Here is a 9,281-nt window from a genome sequence, read left to right as displayed (position 1 = left end):
CAACATCTGCCATGGTAAGATTCAAACTAATTCCCATGTCACCTCACAGTGGAAACACTAATGAGGATTGTAAAACTTAATGAGCTTCCAATTAGACTCCCAAGGTGGGTCATTAGCACCTGAAATGCCTTTCTGTCAAATGACTGATGACTGAACTTGTTGAATTGCTAAGTACACAAATCTGCAATTTACATTATTTGCTGTTTGACCTCCAGGGGTCGAACAGGGGTCCAGGCTGAGTCGGCAGCCTGCCTCTGACTATCTATTTTTGTTCCCCAGTTGTTAGCTGGAAAGAAGCCCATGTTCTGCTCGCAAGAAGAAAAAACAACTTTGACCAGCTGCCCAAGGAAACTATGAATGGACACTGACCCTTGGAAGCTATAAATCACATGAACTGATATTTTAACATGTCTGGATTTTCCAAAACTTGCAACTTGTAACTTATTTCCTCCCCTGTCCTCCTTAATTTCCTAAGCATTTATATTTGTTTAAGAATGAAGTAGCAAAACAGTTCCCCACATTTTGAAATTTTGGTAATAAACAGGATCTTTAATTTTATTTCAAAGGTTTTAAAATTGGAATTTAAAAACTAGAGTTTGGGAACATCCTTTGGCCTATCTTAGTAAGGGACAGGAGTGGAAAACAAAGGAGTAAATCATGCAATATATTGGGGTGTCTCGGACTTTAGATGGGAAAAGCAATCATAACTTAAATTTACTCCCATTTCCCCTTTGTCCATGATGTGACTTTCCAGATAATGTGGTGAGTGAAAAATGGCACAGTTCACAGTTAACTGCTTGATAAAGGATTGGGAAATTCAACACCATACACCGTCTCCACTAGGCCTAATCAAATGAAAAGATGAGGTAGCAATGAAAGTTGCCAAAGGAATAATAAAAAAAAATCAAATAAATCCAGTATATGTGTCTAGTAGAACATCCTTCAGTGACTTACATTCAGTACAAAGTCTAATGATATGCTACAGCCACACCACTCTTCCAAAAGGCAAATTTCATTTTGATAACTCTGTCAACTCATTGCCAGAATTGAGCATTGTAAAACCTACAATGCTCTTAACAAGGATAAACAAGTTATCACCTTGATTATAAGTGGTGAAAGTGAATATACTGTCATAATTTGCAGTTTTAAATATTCTGTTCCTTCACAGTAGGCAGCTCATCAGGAAGATGTAAATTTATCATCTGGACAGAAAGCAGATGATCATCAGTCCTAGAGATCACAGCATTCCAACAATCGAAATGCAAAGCAATAGGTACCACAGCAATAATAAGTAAATCCAGAAAGACACACTCTGGAGAAGGAACATCACCCAGCTGACCAACCAACAACAGCACGCTGATGCTCATTGATGCCGCACTCAGTCAAATACAGCTTTGATTTGAAGGACAGTCACTCTCACCTCATCATCTCATGTCAGATCATTTAGATCAGCTGGAAAGGCAGTTTGAGTCACTAAGGTGCACATAGGAGGTACAGAGTGTGATGTTTAGTCACTTTAGAGAGGTGGTCACCTCACAAGTTCAGTCAGATAGATGGGTGACTGTCAGGAGATGTGAGAACATAGTTCAGGAGTCTCCTGTGGCAATTCCTCTTAAACAGATATACCATTTTGGGCACTATTGAGGGGATAGTATCAGGAAAGTAGAAATGGCAGCCAGATAGAGTCACAGAGATGTACAGCATGGAAACAGACCCTACGGTCAACCTGTCCATGCCGACTAGATATCCCAACCCAATCTAGTCCCACCTACCTGCACCTGGCCCATATCCCTCCAAACCCTTTCTATTCATTTACCCATCCAAATGCCTCTTAAATGATGCAATTGTACCAGCCTCCATCACATCCTCTGGCAGCTCATTCCATATACGTACTACCCTCTGTGTGAAAAAGTTATCCCTTAGGTCTCTTTTATATCATTCCCCTCTCACCCTAAACCTATGCTCTCTAGTTCTGGATTCCCCACCCCAGGGAAAAGACTTTGTCTATTTAATCTATCCATGTCCCTCATAATTTTGCAAACCTCTATAAGGTCACCCCTCAGCCTCCGACGCTCCAGGGAAAACAGCCCACAGCCTGTTCAGCCTCTCCCTGTAGCTCAGATCCTCCAACCCTGGCAACATCCTTGTAAATCTTTTCTGAACCCTTTCAAGTTTCACAACATCTTTCCGATAGGAAGGAGACCAGAATTGCATGCAATATTCCCATTTATCTAAATTAAACTCCATCTGTCACTTCTCAGCCCATTGGCCCATCTGGTCTAGATCCTGTTGTAATCTGAGGTAACCCTCTTCACTGTCCACTACACCTCCAATCTTGGTGTCATCTGCAAACTTACTAACTGTACCTCTTATGCTCGCATCCAAATCATTTATATAAATGACAAAAAGTACAGGGCCCAGCACGAATCTTACGCTAAGTGGACTTTGTCAAGATTGAAAAAATAATTGTTTTAGGGACTCTGCTGTCAGGGGCACACATCAGAGATTCTGCAGCCATGAGCATAAATTCAGGATGGTATGTTGCCTCCCTAGTGCCAAGGTCAAGGACATCTGAAAATGGTTGCAGCATATTGTCAAAAGGGAGAGTAAAATGCTGGAAATAGTTGTACATGTTGGTAACAACGATATATTTAGGGAAAGGGTTGAGGCTTTGAAGAGTGAATACAGGAGGTTAGGTGATTAAAATCAGAACCTCAAAGGTAGTAAAGTCTGGATTACTCCTGGTACCTCATGCTCGTGAGAGTAGGAATAAGACAATAGGGTGAATAAATCACTAGCTGAGGAGATGGTGCAATGGGCAAGTACTCAGATTATTGGATCATTTGAGATCTCTTCTCAAGCAGGAAAAACCCATTCAAAAAAGGTGGGTTTCACCTGAACTGGAGGAGGATCAATGTCCTGGCAGGGATATTTACTAGTGCTATTTGGGACCCTTTAAACTTGTAGGGAGGGGGGGTTGAGGGCATCCTATAAAGTAGTGAGAATAGAAGGACAGATGAGGACGGTTCTGAATTTAAAAAAAGCAAATTAATTAGAAAAGGCGGGCAAGAGCAAGTCAGAGAACGAGGTAATTCTGAAGGATTAAGTGCTCCTGTTCCCTGGATGCTGCCTGACCTGCTGTGCTGTTCCAGCAATAAAGTTTCAATTCTGAAGGATTAAATTACTTTATTTCAACGCAAGGGGTCTTACAGTTAAAGCAGTTGAGCTCAGAGCATATATAGTAACATGGGACTGGAACATCATAGCTTTTACAGAAACATGGCTAAGGGAGGGACAGGACTGGCAGCTCAATGTTCTAGGGTTTAGATGCTAATGGAAGGATAGAAAGAAAAACTAGAGACTAGGGAAAGTGGCATTTTTGCTTAAGGAAAACAACTTTTTTTCTGGCTGCAGTTGAAGTGGGAGGAGTGACAGCAAGGACCAGAGGCCCAACGGGAAGGTAAATTTAAAGTACATAAACTCACCTCATGTATAGGCGGAGTGCACACTGAGCAGGAATGGTTATGGGACTGTTGGGTAAGTGAGGCTTTATATTTGAGTAGTTGTTATACCCAAAACACTACATGGGTATTCTCTCCTACCCATCTACCTCCTCTAACCAAAAAAAAGGTTCTGTGCACCGGAGTGGTAAGTGGACAAGTTTTTCTTTTTTTGAGTTTTTCTGGAATCTCATTGGGAATTTAGAATAATGGGAATGGAGGTTAGGGCAGTTGAATGTTCCTCCTGCAGAATGTGGGAGGTAAGGGTCCCTGCTGACTGCATCTGTGGGAAGTGCACACAACTCCAGCTCCTTGAAATCCGCATTAGGAGCTGGAGCTGGAGTTGGATGAACTTCAGATTATTCGGGAGGCGGAGGGGGTTATTGAGAAGAGTTACAGAGAGGTAGTGACACCTCAAATACAAAATGAAAGTAGATGGGTTACAGTCAGGGGATTAGAAAGGGAACCGGCAGGCAGTGCAGGAATTCCCTGTGGTTGTTCCCCTCAACAACAAGTATACAGTTTTGGATACTGTTGTGGGGGTGGGGTACTTACCAGGGGTAAGCAATGGGGCACAGGTTTCTGGCACAGAGTCTAACCCTGTTGCTCAGAATGGAAGGGGGAAGAGGAGCAGAGCATTAGTCATTGGGGGCTCCATAGTTAGGGGGACAGATAGGAGGGTCTGTGGGAATGAGAGAGACTCATGGTTGGTGTGTTGCTCCCCAGGTGCCAGGGTTCGTGATGTCTCTGATCGTGTTTTCGGGATGTTTGATGGGGAGCAGTCCCAAGTCATGGTCCACATAGGTACCAACTACATAGGTAGGAAGAGAGATAGGATTTAAGGCAGAAATTCAGGGAGTTAGAGTGGAAGTTTAGAGCGAGGACAAACAGAGTTGTTACATGTGATTTGTTGCTCGTGCCATGTGCTAATGAGGCGAGGAATACAGAGAGAGGGACAGAGCGAGAGAGAGGAGTTAAACACGTATCTACAGGGATGGTGCAGGAGGGAGAGTTTTGGATTCCTGGATAATTGGAGCTCATTCTGGGGTAGGTGGGACCTCTACAAACAGGATGGTCTTTACCTGAACTAGAGGGGTACCAATATCCTGTGGGGGAAATTTGCTAATGCTCTTAGGTGGGTTAAAACTAATTCAGCAAGGGGATGGGAACCCAAATTGTAGTTCAAGTATACAGGAGGTTGAGAGTTGTGAGATCCAAAGTAAGATTTCAAGGTCGCATGAGGGCACTGGCAAGCAAAAAGTTGGTTTGAAGTGTGTCTGCTTCAACGCCAGGAGCATCCGGAATAAAATGCTTAAATTTGCAGCATGTGTTGATACCTAGGATTTCGATGTGGCTATTTTGGAGACATGGGTAGAGCAGGGTCAGGAGTGGTTGTTGCAGGTTCCTGTATTTAGATGTTTCAGTAAGAACAGAGAAGATGGCCAAAGGCAGAGGCATGTGGCATTGTTAGCTGAAGACAGTATTATGGCTGCAGAAAGGACGTTTGAGGACTAGTCTACTGAGGTAGTATGGACTGAGGTTAGAAACTGGAAAGGAGAGGTCACCCTGTTGGGAGTTTTCTATAGACCTCAGAATAGTTCCAGAGATATAGAGGAAAGGATAGCTAAAATGATTCTGGATAGGAGTGATAGCTTCAGGGTAGTTGTTATGGGGGACTTTAACTTCCCAAATATCGACTGGTTCAAGTCAGTTTATGTCCAATGTTTGCAGGAGAGTTTCCTGACACAGTATGTAGACAGGCCAACAAGAGTCAGGAGGGGACATGAGAAGTTTTGGTGGATAGGATCAAGGAAAACCCTAAGGCTTTCTTTTGGTATATCAGGAATAAAGGAATGACTAGAGTAAGATTAGGGCCAATCGAGGATAGTAATGGGAAGTTGCGTGTGGAGTCAGAGAAGATGGGAAAATGCTAAATGAATATTTTTCATTAGTGTCGCTCTAAAAAATGATAATGTTGTTGAGGAAATACAGGCTACTAGACTAGACAGGGTTGTGGTTCACCAAGAGGCAGTGTTAGCAATTCTGGAAAGTGTGAAAATAGATAAGTCCCCTGGGCCGGATGGGATTTATCCAAGGATTCTCTGGGAAGTCAGGGAGGAGATTGTCAAGTCTTTGGCTTTGATCTTTATGTCATAATTGTCTACAGGAATAGTGCCAGAAGACTGGAGGATAGCAAATGTTGTCCCCTTGTTCAAGAAGGGGAGTAGAGACAACCCTGGTAATTATAGACTAGTGAGCCTTACTTCGGTTGTGGGTAAAGTGTTGGAAAAGGTTATAAGAGATAGGATTTATAGTCATCTGGAAAGGAATAAGTTGATTAGGTATAATCAACACGGTTTTGTGAAGGGTAGATTGTGCCTCACAAACCTTAGTGAGTTCTTTGAGAAAGTGACCAAACAGGCAGATGAGGGTAAAATGATTGATGTGGTGTACATGGATTTCACTAAGGTGTTTGATAACGTTCCCCATAGTAAGCTCTTGCACAAAATACGGAGGCATGGGATTGAGGGTGATTTAACAGTTTGGATCAGAAATTGACTAGCCGAAAGAAGATAGAGGGTAGTGGTTGATGGAAATGTTCATCCTGGAGTTTAGTTACAAGTGGTGTACCACAAGGATATGTTCTAAGTCCACTGCTATTTGTCATTTTTATAAATGACCTGGATGAGGGCGAAGATGGATGGGTTAGTAAATTTGCGGATGACACTAAGGTTGGTAGAGTTGTGGATAGTGCAGAAGGATGTTGTGGGTTACAGGGGGACATAGATAAGCTGCAGAACTGGGCTGAGAGATGGCAAATGGAGTTTAATGTGGAAAAGTGTGAAGTGGTTCACTTTGGAAGGAGCAACAGGAATGTGGAGTACTGGGCTAATGGTAAGCTTCTTAGTAGGGTAGATGAGCAGAGGGATCTCGGTATCCAGGTACATAGATCCCTGAAAGTTGCCACCCATGTTGATAGAGCTGTTAAGAAGGCATACGGTGTGTTTGCTTTTGTTGATAGAGGGATTAAGTTTCAGAACCATGACATCATGCTGCAGCTGTATAAAACTCTGGTGTGGCCGCTTTGGAGTATTGCATACAGTTGTATATTGCACCACATTATAGGAAGGATGTGGAAGTTTTGGAAAGGGTTCAAAGGAGAATTACTCTGATGTTGCCTGTTATGGAGGGAAAGTCTTACAAGGAAAGGCTGAGGGGCTTGAGGCTGTTTTTTTTGGAGAGTAGAAGTTTGAGAGGTGACTTATATAAGATAGGTGGACAGTGAGAGCCTTTTTCCTCGGATGGCGATGGTGAGCCTGAGGGGACGTAGCTTTACATTGAGGGGTGATAGATAGAGGACAGATGTCAGAGATAATTTCTTTATTCAGAGTAGCAGGGGCATGGAATGTTCTGCCTGCAATAGTAGTAGACTTGCCAACTTTAAGGGCATTTAAATGGTATCTGGATAGACATATGGACAAAAATGTCATAGTTTAAGTTAGATGGGTTTCAGATTGGTTTCACAGGTTGGTGCAACATCGAGGGCTGAAGAGCCTGCACTGGCTGTAATGTTCTGTGTTCTATTACTGCTGTCTTGAAGAGGATATTTCTGAGGGATCGTCCAGTGAAACTATGCGGGTACAATTCAGAAATAGGATAGGGATGATCACCTTGATGGAATTGTATTATAGGCCCTCCAATAGTCAGAGGGAAATTGAGGAGTAAATATGTAGAGAGATATCAGATATATGGAAGAATGATGGGTTTGTAATAGGAGGGGATTATAACTTTGCAAATATTGACTGGGACTGTGAAAGTGTGAAAGTGGATAATGAGGAATTTGTTAAATATGTTCAAAAAACTTGTCTTTATCAATGTCTAGGTGTACTTACCTGAGAAAAAGCACAACTTTACTGTCTCTTGGGAAATAAGGTAGGGCAAGAGACTGAAGTGTTAGTGGAGGAGCACTTTGAAACCAGTCTTCATAACTATTTTAAAACTAATGGAATTATGAAAAAGGATAGACCTTGTATAGATGTTAAAATTCTTATTTGGATGAAGGCAAATTTTGATAGTATGAGACAGAAACTTTCAAAAGTTGATTGAAGCAGACTGTATGCAGATAAGTGGGAGGTTTGCAAAACTGAGATAATGAAAGTTCAGAGGCATTATATTCCTGCTGTTCCTGCTAGCATGAAGAATAAGGCTGATCAGTATGGAACAATGAATGAATGAAGATAATGAGGTTCTGGTCAAGAATGAATATGAGTCATATATTAGGTATAGACAACTGAGATTAAGTGAATCTTTTGAAGAACATAAGGGATGTAGCTGCATTCTTAAGAGGGAAATCGGGAGTGCAAAAAGGGTATATAAGACAACCTTGGCAGACAAGATTAAGGATATAGACTGGGATATAGACATAGTGTTAGGGGTTTAGATGGAGAGGAATTTGTTAAGTGCGTACAAGAAAATTTTCTGGTTCAGTATATGGATGTACCTACTAGAGAAGGTGCAAAACTTGACCTACTCTTGGGGAATAAGCAGGACAGGTGTCAGTGGGGGAGCACTTTCGGGCCAGTGACCATAATTCTATCAGTTTTAAAATAATAATGGAAAAGGATAGATCAAATCTAAGAGATGAAGTTCTGAATTAGAGGAAGGCTAATTTTGATGGTATTAGGCAAGAACTTTCAAAGGTTGATTGAGTGCGGATGTTTGCAGCTAAAGGGACGGCTAGAAAATGGGAAGCCTCCAAAAATGAGATAGCAAGAGTCCAGATACAGTATATTCCTGCTCGAGTGAAAGGCAAGGCTGGTAGATGGAGAAAATGCTGGATGTTGAGAGAAATTGAGGTTTTGGTTATGAAAAAGAAAGAAGCATATGTCAACTATAGACAGCAGAGATTGAGTAGATCCTTAGCAGAGTATAAAGGTAATAGGAGTATACTTAAGAGGGAAATCAGGAAGGTGAAAAGGGGACATGAGATAGCTTTGCCAAAGAGGATTAATGAGAATCTAAAGGGATTGCTTAATTCATTTAGTCAGCAAGTTAACTAGAGAGAGAATAGGGACCCTCAAAGATCAGCAAGACAGTCTATGTGTAGAACCACAGAAGATGGGGACGATACTAAATGAATATATTGCATCAGTGTTTACTGTGGAGAAGGACATGGAAGATATAGAATGTGGGGAAATAGGTGGTAATATCTTGAAAAATATCCATATTACAGAGGAGGAGGTGCTGGATGTCTTAAAATGCTTAAAGGTGGACCTGATCAGGTGTAGCTTAGAACTTGGAAGTTGGGAAGTGATTGCTGGACCCCTTCCTGAGATATTTGTATCATCGATAGTCACAGGAGAAGTGCCAGAAAATGGAGGTTGGCTAATGTGGTGCCACTGTTTAAGAAAGATGGTAAGGAAAAACCAGGAAACTATAGACCAATGAGCCTGACAACGATGGTGGACAAGTTGTTGGAGGAGTCTGAGAGAAAGGATTTACATGTATTTGGAAAAACAAGGACTGATTAGGGATAGGAGAAAGTGATGACTGCAGATGCTGGAGATCAGAGCTGAAAAATATGTTGCTGGAAAAGCGCTGCAGGTCAGGCAGCATCCAAGAGCAGGAGAATTGACGTTTCGGGCATAAGCCCTTCTTCAGGAATGAGGAGGGTGTGCCAAGCAGGCTAAGATAAAAGGTAGGGAGGAGGGACTTGGGGGAGGGGCATTGGGAATGTGATAGGTGGAAGGAGGTTAAGGTGAGGGTGATAGGCTGGAGAGG

The sequence above is a fragment of the Chiloscyllium plagiosum genome, chromosome 9, assembly GCF_004010195.1.
Source record: "Chiloscyllium plagiosum isolate BGI_BamShark_2017 chromosome 9, ASM401019v2, whole genome shotgun sequence".
NCBI lineage: Eukaryota > Metazoa > Chordata > Chondrichthyes > Orectolobiformes > Hemiscylliidae > Chiloscyllium > Chiloscyllium plagiosum.
Note: the sequence above shows the minus strand (reverse complement) of the source record.